This window comes from Gossypium arboreum, chromosome 10, assembly GCF_025698485.1.
Source record: "Gossypium arboreum isolate Shixiya-1 chromosome 10, ASM2569848v2, whole genome shotgun sequence".
In the NCBI taxonomy this organism is placed as follows: domain Eukaryota; kingdom Viridiplantae; phylum Streptophyta; class Magnoliopsida; order Malvales; family Malvaceae; genus Gossypium; species Gossypium arboreum.
Window position 1 is genome coordinate 94,980,964 of NC_069079.1, and position 16,955 is coordinate 94,997,918.

Sequence of the window (16,955 nt, forward strand, 5' to 3'; positions counted from 1 at the left end):
AAATGGTCAATTTTCCCTAGGATGAGTTTTAATCCTAAAATGAAAAATGTGATGTATTAATAGTCTAATTTTATTTATATAAACCCCGAGGAACCAATTCCGAAATGACTACCAGCTAAGTTCGTATAACCCGAAGTAAAATCTTAATATACTTATAATGCATGTTCTTGAATGTATGAAAATTTGGATAATCATTGCATGACAATCCATGAAATGTGCTAGTGTCAAGGAAAAGATGAGAAATGTCTCGGGTGAAATAAAAAGGGAAATCTGATGGATAAATTATGGCTTAAATGACATGAGATCTTGCATGTGTTGTAGAAAAGGATTTAGTTTGGACGGGTAATCCGATGACATCAAAATAGAAAGGATCTAGCCCGGAGGAGTGTTCCTTGAATGATCGAGCCTCCCAAAGAATATGGATGCATTAAGAATTTAGCCTGGATGGGTAATCCGATTGACGACTGAATTTAGCCTGGAATGGCAATTCAAATCTGAGCTTATGAGAGCAATTGCTGTTAAAAGGGATTTAGCCTGGACTGGTAATCCGGACATTGCTCTATGAGTTATTACTACGGGGATTTAGCCTGGAATGGTAATTCTGCCGTAAGATGTAAGGTTTGCGAGAGTACGTACTTGAGATGATGACTTGTATGACATGACATGAGACTATCGACTTGTTCCGCTTTGGTATATAGATACTTTTATTTTGCTTAATGGCATGTATAGGGTTTTTGGTTATTTTGTTATATGTGTCATTTGGCTAGCCAATGTAAGGGCTTAAATGGTATACTTATTCTTTTGTATATGGCCAGGAGATATGGCTCATATTTATGTAGGTTGCAAACCTTCTAATGATGCATGTTTATGTTTAAATGTTTCATGAGGTATGATAACGAGGTTTATCATAGATGGATGCATGAAACGGGACCTAATAACTTGAAAGTGGATATACCATATAATGGTATATGGTTATAATATGGCCTTAAGTGTAAAGTATGAAATGTGCTATGTTAATTCCTAATATGAAAAAAGATAATTTAGTATGTACTAAACTGATGAGATGAGGTTAACACTCAATGTGTTGTGCTAAAGTTGTTTAAGAGTATAATTACGCCATGTCAAATATCATTGAATTCTATAAGTTTGTATGGTTATTAGAGGGTGACCAAAGGATTGGAAAATAGCCCTAAAAAGGTCCACATGGGTAGACACACGGGCATGTGTCTAGGTTGTGTGTGACACACGGTCAGCCCCTATTGAGTTGGTGCCTGGGACAGCTCTTATTTCTATTGCTCCGTATAGGATGGCACCAACCGAACTGGAAGAGTTAAAAGCATAGTTGCAAGAACTGACAGAAAAAGGCTTTGTAAGCCTGAGCTTCTCGCCTTGGGGTGCTCCAGTATTATTTGTAAATAAGAAAAATGGTTCAATGAGGCTATGTATAGACTACCGACAACTTAACAAGGTAACTATCAAGAACAAGTATCCGTTGCCAAGGATTGATGATCTGTTTGATTAGTTGAGAGGAGCCACTATATTTTCAAAAATAGATCTGAGATCTGGTTACTACCAATTGCGAGTTAAAGAGTCGAATGTGCCTAAGACCACTTTCAGGACAAGGTATGGACATTTCGAGTTCTTGGTCATGCCTTTTGGTCTAACGAATGCCCCAACTGTGTTTATGGACTTAATGAATCGTGTTTTCTGACCATACTTGGACAAGTTTGTTATGGTATTCATTGACGATATTTTGATATATTCTCGTAATGAGTCCGAGCATACTTAGCAATTGAGGACTGTTTTACAGACTTTGCGAGACAAGAAATTGTATGCTAAGTTCAGTAAAAGCGAGTTCTAGCTTCGAGAGGTCAGATTCTTGGGCCACATTGTGTCAAGTGATGGCATCCGAGTAGACCCAAACAAAATTTCTTCCATTGTCAAGTGGAAGCAGCTGAAGAACGTAACTGAGGTTAGTAGCTTCTTGGGCTTAGTAGTTTACTATCGACCCTTTGTGAAAGGATTTTCGATGATTGTAACTCCTTTAATGAGGTTGTTGCAAAAAGATGTCAAGTTTGAATGGTTGGAAAAATGTCAGCAGAGATTTGAGAAGTTAAAAACGTTGCTAAAGGAAGCTCCAATTTTAATGCAGCCCAAACCGGGAAAAGAATTCATGGTCTACAATGATGCGTCCTTGAATGGACTGGGTTGCGTGCTGATGCAAGAAAGAAAAGTGATAGCCTATGCTTTGAGGCAATTGAAGCCACACGAGAAAGGTTATCCAACACGTGATTTGGAACTAGCAGCCATTGTATTTGCTCTAAAGATTTGGAGACACCATTTGTATGGTGAGACGTGCCGTGTATTCATCGATCATAAGAGTTTAAAGTATTTGATGACTCAAAAGGAATTGAATCTGAGACAGCGGAAATGGTTAGAGTTAATTAAAGATTATGAGCTGATCATTGATTACCACCTGAGAAAAGCGAATGTGGTCACCGATGCACTGAGCAGAAAATCCTTGTTTGCTTTGAGAGCTTTGAGCACGCAATTGACTTTGTTGGATGATGGTTCAGTTTTGGCAGAGTTAAGAGCCAGACCGACATTTCTACAAGAAATTTGCGATGCTCAGATCAATGATAGTGACTTGCAAGCAGAGAGCTCAATGCGAGTCAAGCATTGACTTAGATTTTTGGATTGATTCCAACGGTTGCTTGATGTTCAAAGATAGGATCTGTGTACCAAGAGATGACGAGCTTATTCGAAAAATTTTGTAAGAGGTACATGATAGCCATTTGACTATTCATCCGGGAAGTACCAAGATGTACAATGATTTGAAGAAATTTTATTGGTGGAATGGCATGAAAAGAGACATCTCCGAATTTGTATCAAAATACTTGATATGTTAGCAAGTCAAAGCTGAACACTAAGTACTTTCAGGTTTGTTACAGCCTGTGATGGTCCCCAAGTGGAAGTGGAATAGGATTACTATGAATTTCGTGATGCTCCAAATTTGTATCGAAATGCTTGATATGTTAGCAAGTCAAAGCTGAACACTAAGTACTTTCAGGTTTGCTACAGCCTGTGATGAACCCCAAGTGGAAGTGGAATAGGATTACTATGGATTTCGTGATGGGATTGACCCCGAAAAAGAAAGATGTTGTTTGGGTTGTGGTTGATAGGCTAATGAAGTCGACTCACTTTATTCTAGTACGACCTGACTACTCATTGACAAGTTGGCTGACTTGTATGTATCTGAGATTTTGAGATTACACGGGGTACTATTATTGGTTATTTCAGTAGGGACCAGAGATTCACTTTGAGATTTTAGAAAAAGCTGTAAGAAACCTTGGGTACAAAGTTGAATTTTAGTATAGCTTTTCACCTACAGACTGATGGTCAGTCTGAGCGGACGATTCAGATTCTTGAGGACATGTTACGGTGTTGCGTTCTTGAATTTCAGAGTAGTTGGGAAAAATACTTACCATTGGTGGAATTTGCCTACAACAATAGTTTCCAGACTAGTTTGAAAATGGCACCCTATGAGGCCTTATATGGTAGAAAGTGTCGAACTCCACTGTATTGGACAGAACTCAAGGAAAGTTAGATTCGTGGAGTTGATTTAATAAAGGAAACATAAGAAAAGGTTAAAGTGACATAGGATTGCTTGAAAATGGCATCAAATAGGTAGAAGTCGTATACTGATTTGAAAAGGAAAGAGATCGAGTTTCAAATTGGAGATAAAGTACTTTTGAAAGTGTCTCCATGGAAAAAGGTATTGAGATTTGGCCGGAAAGGCAAACTGAGTCTGCGATTTATTGGGCCATATGAGATCACTGAAAGACTTGGACCATTAGCCTACCATTTAGCATTGCCACTCGAATTGGAAACGATTCATGATGTATTCCATGTATCTCTGTTACGACGATATCGATCAGACCCCTCCCATGTGATTTCACCTACGGAAGTTGAAATTAGACCGGACATGACTTATTGTGAAGAACCGGTCAAGATTTTGGCTCGAGAAGTCAAAGAGTTGAGGAATAAGAAATAGCCTTGGTGAAAGTTTTATGGCATCAGCACGGAGTGGAAGAGGCTACATGGGAGCCCAAAGAAACCATCAGAAGTCAATATCTGAACCTATTTACTGGTAAGACTTTCGAGGACGAAAGTCCTTAAGGGGGAGAAATGTAACATCCTAAATTAAGACCTAGTCAGAATAGTAGTTTTGAAAACACAGATCTGACGTTAAAATAATTATCTTATGATCATTATGAGGTCTAGGATATGAGAATAAGCGTGTGTTAAAGTTTCACGAAGAAATTCTATGTGCAACGTATCCAATTGGAAATTAGGGACCAATTTGAATAAATTCCAAAACTTGGGTTTTAAAACTAATTTGTATGAAATTGCTTTGGAATATTGATTAGAGGTCCTTATAGAGTAATTTACCCAATTTCTAAGTTTTTGGACAAAAATGGGTATGCATGAAAAATTTTGGAAGTTTAGTAAGGAAGGGCATTTTGGTCATTTGGTAATAAACTAAATAAAAAGGGAAAAATCAAGATAAAATCAGCTCATTTTCTTGTCCATGCTACTGAAATTCTAGGGGCCTCCATAGCTAGGGTTTTCCAACATTTCAAGTTTGATAGTAAGTCAATCCTAGCCCCATTTTTAATGTTCTTCGTATTTTTGAGATCCTCGTAACATGCTCCTTCTATTTCTACCCATATCTCATACTAGGGTTCATGTTTAGAAAATTATCCATGCATGAGATGTTCATTTTTTGATGATTTATAAAGGAATATGAGAGTTTAAAGGATGGTAAACAACTTTTACTAAGTGGTTTTTCCTGGAAATGGCTTAAAGGACTAAATTGCAAAAGTTGTGAAAATGGGTAGAAAAATATAGAATGAAGGAAACACATGGGCTGCTATAAGTGTGAATAACATTCGGCTAGGCTTGGGTAGCTAAGGAATTACATGCATTTCATTATACGAACCTTAGGACTAATTTGTAAAAGTGTGAAAGGTTAGGGGCAAAATGGTCAATTTGCCCTAGGATGAGTTTTAATCCTAAAATGAAAATGTGATGTATTAATAGTCTAATTTTATTGATATAAACCCCGAGGAACCAATTCCGAAAAGACTACCAGGTAAGTTCCTATAACCCGAAGTAAAATCTTAATATACTTATAATGCATGTTCTTGAATGTATGAAAATTTGGATAATCATTGCATGACAATCCATGAAATGTGCTAGTGTCAAGGAAAATATGAGAAATGTCTCGGGTTAAATAAAAAAGGAAATCTGATGGATAAATTATGGCTTACATGACATGAGATCCCGCATGTGTTGCAGAAAAGGATTTAGCCTGGACGGGTAATCCGATGATCTTAAAATAGAAAGGATCTAGCCCGGACGGGTGTTCCTTGAGTGATCGAGCCTCCCAAAGAATATGGGTGCATTAAGGATTTAGCCTGGACGGGTAATCTGATTGAGGATTGAATTTAGCCTGGAATGGCAATTCAAATCCGAGCTTATGAGAGCAATTGTTGTTAAAAGGAATTTAGCCTGGACCGGTAATCCCGACATTGCTCTATGAGTTATTACTACGGGGGGATTTAGCCTGGACTGGTAATTCCGCCGTAAGATGTAAGGTTCGCGGGAGTGCGTACTTGAGATGATCACTTGTATGACTTGATGGTAATTGGGCTATCCGTCGAGATTTCTAAGAAATTCAACGGGATTGACATGAGAAATAGAGATGGAAATATTTAATTGGTGAGCTCATCTAAGACAAATGATATGATGCATTGTGAGGAAACCAACTTGATGATTGAGTGCATGTGATAAGGAAACTATTTCATGCTTGTTGGAATCATTGCCTAATATGGTTGTATGTTAATTAACCGGTAAGTTTACTTTCCAGTTATCCGGACTTACTAAGCATATAAATGCTTACCCCCTTCTCTTTTCCCTATCTTACAGAGCTCGTGGACTCTTGAAGATTGGGAGATGGTTGGAGAATCAACACACTATTGATTTGTTCCGCTTTGATATATAGATACTTTTATTTTGTTTAATGGCATGTATAGGGTTTTTGGTTATTTTGTTATATGTGTAATTGGCTAGCCAATGTAAGGGCTTAAATGGTATACTTATTCTTTGGTATATGGCCATGAGATATCGCTCATATTTATGTAGGTTGTAAACCTACTAATGATGCATGTTTATGTTTAAATGTTTCATGAGGTATGATAATAAGGTTTATCATGGATGGATGCATGAAATGGGACCTAATAACTTAAGAGTGGATATAGCATAAAATGGTATATGGTTATATTATGGCCTTAAGTGTAAAGTATAAAATGTGCTATGTTAATTCCTAATACAAAAAAGGATAATTTAGCATGTACTAAACCGATGAGATGAGGTTAACATGCAATGAGTTGTGCCAAGGTTGTTTAAGAGTATAATTAGGCCATGTTAAATACCATTGAAGTCTATAAGTGTGTATGGTTATTAAAGGGTGACCAAAGGCTTGGAAAATAGCCTTAAAAAGATCCACATGAGTAGACACATGGGCATGTGTCTAGGCCGTGCGTAACATACGGTCAGCCCCCATGGGCGTGTTGCCTGGCCATGTATCCCCTGCACCTAAAATTTTAGGTCAGTTTGCATGGTAGTAAACACACGGGCAGACACACGGCCGTGTGTCTCAATCGTGTGGAGGACACGGCCTAGCAAACGGGCGTATGCCTTGGTCGTGTGCCTCAGAATGAATGATGACATCATAAATAAAATGTTTGAGTTTTTGGACACGGGCAATGACACGGGTGTTCCTAGGCCGTGTGAGAGACACGGGCATGTGCTTGGCCGTGTGAAAACCCTTGTAGGTTCTAAATGGAAAATAAATCCAATAATTCAACACGGGTGAGGGGCACGGGCGTATCCCCAAGCACACGGGCGTGTGCTTTGCCTTCACTCGAGCGTGTGAGGCATAACCCTAGCAATTTTATTAGAACTTTTTATAGTCTCCAGTTTAGTCCTGGACCACTAATGATGTATGATTTGGGCCCTGTAGGTCCATAATAGGGATAATATGATTTTGTTTAATTGGTTTTAATTTGGAAACAAAATTTTATAACCCGTTTTTTTGGAATGATCTTGTTTACGAGCGGTAACGCCTCATACCTAATCCCAATCTCGAGCATGGGAAAGGGGTGTTATATTTAGTGGTATTAGAGCTACGGTTTACTCGATTCTCAGACTAACGTAGCATGTAACGAGTTTAGCTATACATGCCATTATACAAATTATGATAGTGTGACATCTCCTAACTTTTTAATTGTATTTGAATATAGTAAATGTCTTCCAATCAAGCCCAAGATGAGTTCGAGGGAGTCGAGAGCCATGCTCCAGCTTCCGTACAATGATCTGTTTCTAGTTGTAGTAGAAGGCCTATGTCTGAAGGCCGGGAAGTGGTGAGAGCAACCTTTTTCGATATGATGGATGAGTGGTTTGGGGAATATTTGAGAAACTGCCCCAAAATACCACTTCCACCGCCACCTGCTAACCGACCTGATGAAGTACCAAGGGTTGTTGAAGCAGTGAGAATTGGTAAGGCACTAGTGGATAAACTTAGGAAATACGGGGCTGAAGAGTTTAGGGCTAAAGTCGAGGATGATAATGAATGAGCTAAGTTCTGGCTCGAGAATACTGTGCGAGTTTTGGATGAATTGTCATGTACACCCGAGGAATGTTTGACGTATGTTGTATCTCTTCTGAAAGATACTGCATACCACTGGTGGAAGACGGTATCCTCAGTGGTACCAAAGGAAGACATTACTGGGAGTTCTTCCAAGCTGAGTTTAAAAAGAAATACATCAGTCAAAGGATTTTAGACTCAAAGCGAATGGAGTTCCTAAAACTCAAACAAGGAAATAAGACTATGTCAGAGTACGAAAGGGAATTCGTAAAGTTAAGTCAGTATGCAATGGAATGGGTTCAATCAAAGATAGAAATGTGTAAGTGCTTCAAGGAAGGCTTGAATGAGGAAATTAAATTGCTGAATGGGATCCTTGAGATACGAGAATTTGTCGCATTAGTTGGTCAGGCTAAGAAGGTCGAAGAGCTAAATAATGAAAGAAAGCAAGCTAAGAGAGAAGCTCGAGTTTCAAGTAAGAGGTCTAACGGTAGAGCACACTCTTTCTGCTACAAAGAAATTGAGAACTCAACAAGAACACTCCACTTCATCGGTAGGATATTCGAGTAGAGTAAGAAGCTCCAAACTACATAACCTGAAGTCTCCTTCCCCCATGGTAACTAGTGTGGGAAGCGTAGATGAACAAAAACCTAAGTGTAAAAGTTGCAACAAATTCCACTTCAGAGAGTGCTGAATGAAGAGCGGTGCGTGCTTTAGATGTGGGTCTCTTAACCATTTTCTTAAAGATTGCTCGAAGCGAGCTAATAAAGAGGTTGAATTAGCCTCACATCCGAATGCTCATGTTTCTCGAGGTAGACCCCAGAGACATCCCGATAGTGCAAGTGGCAGTCGAATTGTTGCTAAGGATGCTACTACAAAATTAGAGACTCGAGCCTTGGTAAGAATTTATGTAATACGTGCTCGAGAGGAAGCCTCTACTCCCGATGTCATCACGGGTACATTTTCTATGTATAATACTCGTGTCTAGCCATTGCCTTAATTGATCCAGGGTCTACCCATTCATTTTCTATCTATAATACTTGTGTCATTGCCTTAATTGATCCACGGTCAACCCATTCGTACATTTGCATGAACTTGGTGTCTAGCATGGATATGTCTGTAGAACCTACGAAATTTGTGATTAAGGTGTCAAACCCTCTAGGCAAGTCAGTCCTAGTTGATAAAGTTTGTAAGAATAGTCTTTTGACGATTCAAAGTCATAGTTTTCTGGCTAACCTTATGTTATTGCCATTTGATGAGTTTGATGTAACACTTGGCATAGATTGGTTAGCTGTGCATGATGTGATTGTAAATTGTCGTAGCAAGTATATCAAATTGAAATGTTTAAATGGTGAGATTCTCCGAATTGATTCAAATGAGTTGGATACTCCACCAATTGTGATTACCTCAATGATGGCTCAAATGTATATGAGAACAGGATATAAAGCCTACCTTGCTTTCATGTTGAATACTAAAGAATCTGAGTTGAAGTTGGAATCGGTATCGATAGTATGCGAGTATCCAGATGTGTTTCCGGAAGAGCTACCCAGATTACCTCCCGTTAGAGAAATAGAGTTTGGTATTGAGCTGGTGCCTGGGACAGCTCCTATTTCTATTGCTCCGTATAGGATGTCACCAATTGAACTGAAAGAGTTAAAAGCATAGTTGCAAGAACTGACGGATAAAGGCTTTGCAAGCCCGAGCTTTTCACCTTGGGGTGCTCCAATATTATTTGTAAAGAAGAAAGATGGTTCAATGAGGCTATGTATAGACTACCGACAACTTAACAAGGTAACTATCAAAAATAAGTATCCGTTGCCGAGGATTGATGATTCTTTTGATAAGTTGAGAGGAGCTACTATATTTTCAAAAATAGATCTGAGATCTGGTTACTACCAGTTGCAAGTTAAAGAGTCAGATGTGCCTAAGACCGCTTTCAGGATAAGGTATGGACAATTCGAGTTCCTGGTCATGCCTTTTGGTCCAACGAACGCCCTAGCTGCATTTATGGACTTAATGAATCGAGTTTTTCGACCATACTTGGACAAGTTTGTTATGGTATTCATTGACGATATTTTGATCTATTCCTGTAATGAGTCTGAGCTTACTGAGCAATTGAGGACTATTTTACAGACTTTGCGAGATAAGAAATTGTATGCTAAGTTCAGCAAAAGCAAGTTCTGGCTTCGAAAGGTCGGATTCTTGGGCCACATTGTGTCGGGTGATTGCATCCGAGTAGATGCAAACAAAATTTCTGCCACAGTCGAGTGGAAGCCGCCGAAGAACGTAACCGAGGTTAGTAGGTTCTTGGACTTAATCGGTTACTATCGACGCTTTGTGAAAGGATTTTCGATGATTGGAACTCTTTTGACGAGGTTGTCGCAAAAAGATGTCAAGTTTGAATGGTCAGAAAAGTGTCAGTAGAACTTTGAGAAGTTAAAGACATTGCTAACGGAATCTCTAGTTTTAGTGCAGCCCGAACCGGGAAAAGCATTCATGGTCTACAGTGATACGTCCTTGAATGGACTGGGTTCGTGCTGATACAAGAAAGAAAAGTGATAGCCTATGCTTCGAGCAATTGAAGCCACACGAGAAAAATTATCCAATACTTGATTTGGAACTAACAACCATTGTATTTGCTCTGAAGATTTGGAGACACCATTTGTATGGTGAGACGTGCCGTGTTTTCACCGATCATACGAGTTTGAAGTATTTGATGACTCAAAAGGAATTGAATCTGAGACAGCGGAGATGGTTAGAGTTGATTAAAGATTATGAGATGATCATTAATTACCACCCGAGAAAGGCGAATGTGGTCGTCGATGCACTGAGCAGAAAATCCTTGTTTGCTTTGAGAGTTTTGAGCACAGAATTGAATTTTTTAGATGATGGTTCGGTTTTGGCAGAGTTAAGAGCCAGACTGACATTTCTACAAGAAATTTACGATGCTCAGATCAATGATAGTGACTTGCAAGCTAAGAGAGCTCAATGCAAGTCAGGCACTGAATTAGATTTACGGATTGGTTCCGACGATTGCTTGATGTTCAAAGATAAGATCTGTGTACCGAGAGATGACGAGCTTATTCGAAAAATTTTGTAAGAGGTACATGATAGCCGTTTGTCTATTCATCCGGGAAGTACCAAGATGTACAATGATTTGAAGAAAATGTACTAGTGTAATGACATGAAAAGAGACATCTCTGAATTTGTATCGAAATGCTTGATATGTTAGCAAGTCAAAGCTGAACACCAAGTACCTTTAGGTTTGTTACAGGCTTTGATGGTCCCTGAGTGGAAGTGGGATAGGATTACTATGGATTTCGTGATGGGATTACCATTGACCCCGAAAAAGAAAGATGTTGTTTGGGTTGTGGTTGATAGGCTAACGAAGTCGACTCACTTTATTCCAGTACGACCTGACTACTCACTTGACAAGTTGGCTGACTTGTATTATATCTGCGATTTTGAGATTACATGGGGTACCGTTATTGGTTATTTCAGATAGGGACCTGAGATTCACTTCAAGATTTTAGAAGAAGCTGGAAGAAACCTTGGGTACAAAGTCGAATTTTAGTACGGCTTTCCACCCGCAAACTGATGGTCAGTTTGAACGGACGATTCAGATTCTTAAGGACATGTTACGGTGTTATGTTCTCGAATTTTAGGGTAGTTGGGAAAAATACTTACCATTGGTGGAAATTTCCTACAACAATAGTTTCCAGACGAGTTTTAAAATGGCACCCTATGAGGCCTTATATGGCAGGAAGTGTCGAATTCCACTGTATTGGATAGAACTCAAGGAAAGTCAAATTCATGGAGTTGATTTAATAAATGAAATAGAAGAAAAGGTTAAAGTGATATAGGATTGCTTGAAAGCGGCATAGGATAGGCAGAAGTCATATACTGATTTGAAAAGGAAAGAGATCGAGTTTCAAATTGGAGATAAAGTACTTTTGAAAGTGTCTCCATGGAAATAGGTATTGAGATTTGGCCGGAAAGGAAAACTTTGTCTACGATTTATTGGACCATATGAGATCACTGAAAGACTTGGACCATTAGCCTACTGTTTAGCATTGCCACCCGAATTGGAAAAGATTCATGATGTATTCCATGTATCTCTGTTACGACGATATTGATCAGACCCCTCCCATGTGATTTCACCTACGGAAGTTGAAATTAGACCGGACATGACTTATTGTGAAGAACCGGTCAAGATTTTGGCATGGGAGTGGAAGAGGCTACATGGGAGCCTGAAGAAACCATGAAAAGTCAATATTCGAACCTTTTTACTGGTAAGACTTTCGAGGACGAAAGTCCTTAAGGGAGAGAAATGTAACATCCTGAATTAGGACCTAGTCGGAATAGTGGTTTCGAAACCACAAATCTAACGTTAAAATAATTGTTTTATGATCATTATGAGGTCTAGGATATGAGAATATGCATGTGTTAAAGTTTCATAAAAAAATTCTATGTGCAAGGTAACCAATTGGAAATTAGGGACCAATTTGAATAAATTGCAAAACTTGGGTTTTAGAAGCAATTTGTATAATATTGCTTTGGAATATTAATTAGAGGTCCTTAAAGAGTAATTTACCCAATTTCTAAGTTTTTGGAAAAAAATGGGTATGCATGAAAAATTTTGGAAGTTTAGTAAGGAAGGGCATTTTGGTCATTTGGTAATAAACTAAATAAAAAGGGAAATATCAAGATAAAATCAGCTCATTTTCTTCTCCATGCTGCCGAAATTCTAGGGGTCTCCATATCTAGGGTTTTCCAACATTTCAAGCTTGATAGTAAGTCAATCCTAGCCCCATTTTTATTGTTCTTCGTATTTTTGAGATCCTCGTAACATGCTCTTTCTATTTCTACCCATATCTCATACTAGGGTTCATGTTTAGAAAATTACCCATGCATGAGATGTTCGTGTTTTGATGATTTATGAAGGAATGTGAGAGTTTAAAGGATGGTAAACAACCTTTACTAAGTGGTTCTTCATGGAAATGGCTTAACGGAGTAAATTGTAAAAGTTGTGAAAATGGGTAGAAAAATATAGAATGAAGGAAACATATGGGCTTCTATAAGTGTGAATAACATTCGGCTAGGCTTGGGTAGCCAAGGAATTACATGCATTTCATTATACGAACCTTAGGACTAATTTGGAAAAATATGAAAGGTTGGGGCAAAATGGTCAATTTTCCCTAAGGTGAGTTTTAATCCTAAAATGAAAAATTTGATGTATTAATAGTCTAATTTTATTGATATATGATAAACCGTAATTTATACATATTTTTACCCCATGCTTAACACATTTTATGAATGAATTTTTCTTAGAATTGGTGAATTCGATGCTCCTAATGCCTTAATTTCATGTTTTATACTCAGGCGAGCATAGGAGAGCAAAAGGAACGAGAAATGGGCCAAAAATGAAGAAAATGGGCTAACGTACGAAATCAACACGGCTTGTACCTCCTCACACGGGCAGACCACACGGCCATGTCTATTTGACAGAATTGAAGCATGACTCACACGGGTATAACAAATGCCCGTGCCATTCTAACAGGCTTGAGTATAGCCTGAAGTAATCGCACACGGGCGTTTCCCTGCCGAGCCCAAGTTTAGTCCAATTCAGAAAAGGCCAATTTTGAGGGTTCTTAGGCATTCCAAAGCCTATAAATACACCCTAGAGGAGGAGAAAAAATGAGACACAGAGAAGGAGACAGGGAACTGCTCAAGGAAAGTCGATTGATCCATCTCAGAAGCCGGATTCATCATCAAGACTGAAGTTCTCCCCTCAATTTCCCTTCAGGATTTTTGAGTTTTCTTTATGTTTTGTATTCATTATTCTTCTGAGATGTTTTCCTTTTTAGTTATGAACTAAATCCCCTAAATACCTAAGGGGAAAGAAACCTAAAACGAATCTTGTTATTATTTTCTGAATTGTATGATAAATATTTGGCTTGTTCTTAATTCTTGTTTTGATTTTCCAGGATATTGATTCAAGTTAAGCTCTTATTCAGAGGAGGAATAGACCCTGTCTAAGAGTACAATTGTCATAATTAAGCAGAGTTGATTGTGCGCCTAGAGATAGGGTGACAAGATTTTGCCGGATTAGGGTGAAACCTAATATGGGGACCCATAGATCGAGTAATGCAACCCTAGGGTGTTAATTAGAGAAAAGTCTCAATTATTCAATCTAGGGATTAGACGTTATTAGTCTTGAATAGGGATAATAACATAACTTAGGGATCTCTACAGAACAAGTTAAATGAATAAATCGTCCGATTTGGAGTTAGAATAACAAGTGAAGTCTAGGTGGATTTTTCCTTAGGTATTGTCTTAATTCAATCGTTTTCCAAAAGTAATCCCCAAATCTATTTTCTTTGAATTCTTAGTTTAGTTAATTAGTTAGTTAAAACAAACCCCCTTATTCTTAGGCTAGATAATAAAAAGACAGTCATTACTAGTACTTTTAGTTCCTTTGGGTTCGATAATCCAGTCTTGCTAAAACTATACTACTGTTCGATAGGTACACTTGCCTACATCGTGATAATAGTTAGTTTCAAGAATGATTCAATATAAATATTTAAAACCCGTCACACAAAAATCGCGATCAAGTTTTTGGTGCCGTTGCCGGGGAACTAAGATATTAGGAACAGTCAACTTTTATTACTTTAGCCATTTATTTTTCTTGCAAGTTAATTTTATTTTATTTTTATTATTATTTATTAATTTACTTTTTCTTTCTCTTGGCAGGTTTTTATAGTTTATGACTAGAAGAAACCTATCAGGACCACTATTTTTTGATGAATAAATCGATTGCACATCTCTCAGAAACCGAAGAGAAATAAGGCGAAGCCTAAGATACACAGAGAACGACCAAGAGGACAATATCTCAACTACGGCCATGGAGATGGCTAAAAATCAAGACAATCAGCTACCTCCTGCGATTCCCACTGAACTAGCAAATCAGAATCTTACTCCTCGTACTATGTATGATTATGCTAAACCTACTTTAACAGGAACTGAGTCAAGTATAGTTAGGCCTGCTATTGCTGCAAATAATTTTGAACTAAAACCTAACACTATTCAAATGATACAGCAATTTGTTCAATTTGATGGTTTGCAGGATGAGGATCCAAACACTCACTTGGCGAATTTCCTGGAATTCTGCGATAAATTTAAAATTAATGGCGTTTCTGACGATGCCATTCGTCTTCGGTTATTCCCTTTTTCATTAAAGAACAAAGCTGAACAGTGGTTGAACTCGTTACCACGAGGGTCAATTACTACTTGAGAACAAATGACCAAAAAAATTTTATTAAAATATTTTTCACCGGCTAAAACGGCCAAATTACGTAATGATATCTCTTCATTTGTGCAGATGGACTTAGAAACTCTTTACGATGCATGGGAAAGATACAAGGACCTACTATGTAGGTATCCTCACCATGGATTACCTCAATGGTTGCAATTTCAAACATTCTACAATGGTGTGAATCCCTCGACAAGACAGATGATTGATGCAGCAGCCGAGGGAACCATCAATAATAAAACACCTTAAGAGGCTTACGAATTTATTGAAGAGATGTCACTGAATAACTATCAGTGGCAAGTCCTAAGGACTAAACCTGTAACACCCCGAACCCGAGACCATCGCCGGTGTCGGACACGAGGGGTTAGCAAGCCAAGTTCACTTGTTTTGCCCATCCATTGGACATTTCCAGTCAGGCTGGAAAAACTGCGTCACTGTCGCCTTAAAAATCATATCTCGAGTTTCAAAACTCGGAAACTGGTTTCGTAAATTTTCCCTGAATTTAGACTCATATATCCATCCATGGATTTATTTCTAGAATTTTTGGTCGGGCCAATTGGTACAGTTTATTAGTTAAAGTCACCTATGTTACAGGGATCAACTGCTCTGACCTTCGCGCGGTATAACTTGAATATCTCTCTGTACAGGGCTTTAATGCTGGTGTCGTTTGTTTCTAATGAAACTAGACTCAAAATGGAATCTGTACATATAAGGTATGTCTCCTAATTCTTTTTGGATAATTTATAGTGAATTTTTAAAGTTGCGACAGAGAACCCAGAAACCATTCTGGCCCTGTCTCACAATAGCTTTAATATCTCTTAACCTGTAACTCCTATGACCATTTCGTTTCTTCCATATGAAAATAGACTCATCAAGGTTCATTTACATAGCTTATTCACTATTTAATTCCATTCCTATGAATTTTGGTGATTTTTCACATTCACGCCACTGCAGCTGGCAGCATCTGTTTTAAGGTAGGACTTACCTATTTGGTAGTCTCCATGATTCAACTAGTCTTGCCATACATAGGTTCATATATGATCATTTTAACCATGCGAATGGCTGATCATATGACCAACATTCCCATTTCCAAGCCATAGCCACATCATGACACCAAATATATACATACAACCCACAATTAGTCTAAGTTCATGCTTCCTTTTCGAGCCATTTTCGCATGGCCGTACATACTTACATTACAACATATTTAACAAACAAGGGGTAGTCCTATACATGCCATCTCAAGTTCAACCAAAATTTATACCAAAATGGAGGCTTGATAGTGTGGATGACTTGACTTCAACGATCCCAAATCCGATTGCCTCGAGCGAAATCTAGAAAACGAGAGCCAAAGCGGTGAGTAAGCATTTTTATGCTTAGTAAGTCTCAAGGAATATAATCAACTCTAATTACAGCAATACATTCACATAGTTAAATGCATCATTTCATTAATGCACATTCACATAATCATACTTACTTCACCATCCCAACTCTTATGTTCATACACAAATAACGGCTTCATTAAGGCCGATAACTCGTTCCATCATAGGAGCGGATATTCACGCGCTTACTCCTAGCGCGCAAAGCACACACCGCACTTACCTTGTCATTGGGAAATTTCACAAGTGCATTAGCTGAAATTTTCCAGCAAGCTTATAATTTTCAAATCACATACCTTCGGAGTTTAACCGGATGTCGCTACTCGATCAATCGCCTTGGGACATAGCCGGTTATGGTAACCCGCACCAAGGCCTACGGGACTTAACCCGGATATCACGATTTGCACAAATGCCTTGGTCTTAGCCGGATAGAATGACTCGCACGAATGCCTTGGTCTTAGCCGGATGTAGCCACTAGCACAATTGCCTTCGGTCTTAACCGGTTATAATTTCCAGCATAATTGTCTTGGGGCTTAGCCCGGATATCATTCAATTT

General features: G+C 38.4%; 1 non-coding gene across 1 annotated transcript; it reads right to left on the bottom strand.

Annotated features, from left to right (window-relative positions):
- Nucleotides 1–15,057: 15,057 nt before the first annotated feature.
- Nucleotides 15,058–15,163, bottom strand: LOC128282843 (small nucleolar RNA R71). The gene has a single exon (XR_008273196.1). It is a non-coding gene; the product is annotated as a small nucleolar RNA R71 (small nucleolar RNA).
- Between the last annotated feature and the right edge of the window lie 1,792 nt (nt 15,164–16,955).